Source organism: Cynoglossus semilaevis, unplaced genomic scaffold, assembly GCF_000523025.1.
Source record: "Cynoglossus semilaevis isolate Cse_v1.0 unplaced genomic scaffold, Cse_v1.0 scaffold1340, whole genome shotgun sequence".
In the NCBI taxonomy this organism is placed as follows: domain Eukaryota; kingdom Metazoa; phylum Chordata; class Actinopteri; order Pleuronectiformes; family Cynoglossidae; genus Cynoglossus; species Cynoglossus semilaevis.
In genome coordinates this window covers 2,387-3,972 of record NW_007585210.1, presented here as the reverse complement: position 1 = coordinate 3,972, position 1,586 = coordinate 2,387, and the positions used below count along the sequence as shown (strand labels likewise).

The following is a 1,586-nucleotide window of genomic DNA, read 5'->3' as shown; positions in this document are numbered from 1 at the left end:
CATCGGAACTGAGAAGTGGTCTGTGGTCACCACCTGCAGAACCACTCCTTTATTGGGTGTGTCTTGCCAATTGCCTATAATTTCCACCTGTTGTCTATTCCATTTGCACAACAGCATGTGAAATTGATTGTCAATCAGTGTTGCTTCCTAAGTGGACAGTTCGATTTCACAGAAGTGTGGTTGACTTGAAGTTACATTGTGTTGTGTTCCCTTTATTTTTTTGAGCAGTGTGTGTATATATATATATGTGTGTGTGTATATATATGTGTGTATATATATGTATATACAGTGGATATAAAAAGTCTACACACCCTTGCTTCAGCCAGGTTTTTGTGATGTAAAGAAAAGACACAAGCATAAATTGTTTCATAACTTTTTCCACTTTTAATGTGGCCCATAACCCATGAGACTGGCACATCTTGATGTCGCAATATTTGCCCATTCTTCTTTGCAAAATTGCTCCAAATCTGACAGATTGCGAGGGCATCTCCTATGCACAGCTCTCTTCAGATCACTCCACAGATGTTCAATCGGATAGCAGGAAGTGCAAAAACAAGACAGACAGGGGAATTCAGTGCAAAGAAGAACACGCTAGTTTTTATTTAGCACGGCAGCGAATTATTTTCACGCCCTCACTCCATCATCATGGAAAGCACACAAAGAAGTTCGTATGATGCAGCTTTTAAGTTAAGGGCCATCGATCTGGCTAGCCAGGGAGGAAATAGGGCTGCTGCACGTAAGCTTGGCGTTAATGAATCTATGGTGAGACGTTGGAAACAGCAGCGGGAAGAAGAGAGCATCACTAATCAACACCTTATATCAGCTGCTGTGGTGCCTGAAATGTTGTCTTGGTTTAGTGTTTGTGTTCATTCCTCTGTGTCAGGCCACAGGAAGTATGATAGAGACTGTGAAGTATGACAACACATGACAAATTATCATTATTATTACCAGTTTTTTGCATAGCATATTAGCAGTTTTTATATGTACATGATATTTTGTAATTTAACATACAATATATAAACATACATATTCACAAACTATACATAAATATATATGAAAAAAAAATACCGTATTTTCCGGACTATAAGCCGCTACTTTTTCAGTTCAGGCATATAAATAAACATTTATGGTACAAAATCTTTCTGTGTTCCTGTGTATCCGGTAAATATGTCATTCCTCAACCTGAACATTGGCGGCTTCTTGTCCGGTGCGGCTTATATGTGTAAATTTATTTATTTATTTATTTTAATTAGTGGGTGCAGCTTATATTTAGGTGCGCTCTATAGTCCGGAAAATACGGTATATACAGTATATGTGGCTCAGGTACTGCAGCTCATCCAAGATGGCACATCACTGCGATCTGTGGCAAGGTTTGCTGTGTTTGTCAGCGTAGTGTCCAGAGCATGGAGGCGCTACCAGGAGACAGGCCAGTACATCAGGAGACATGGAGGAGGCTGTGGGAGGGCAACAACCCAGCAGCTGGACCGCTACCTCCTCCTTTGTGCAAGGAGGAACAGGAGGAGCACTGCCAGAGCCCTGCAAAATGACCTCCAGCAGGCCACAAATGTGCATGTGTCTGCTCAAAC

At 41.2% G+C, this 1,586-nt stretch overlaps 1 protein-coding gene across 1 annotated transcript in view; it reads left to right on the top strand.

The window, feature by feature from the left end:
- Window positions 1–1,586, top strand: part of LOC103398963 (calmodulin-regulated spectrin-associated protein 1-B-like) — a gene marked incomplete at both ends in the record, with an annotated part of 14,074 nt that overhangs the window by 10,105 nt on the left and 2,383 nt on the right. The window lies entirely within an intron of this gene.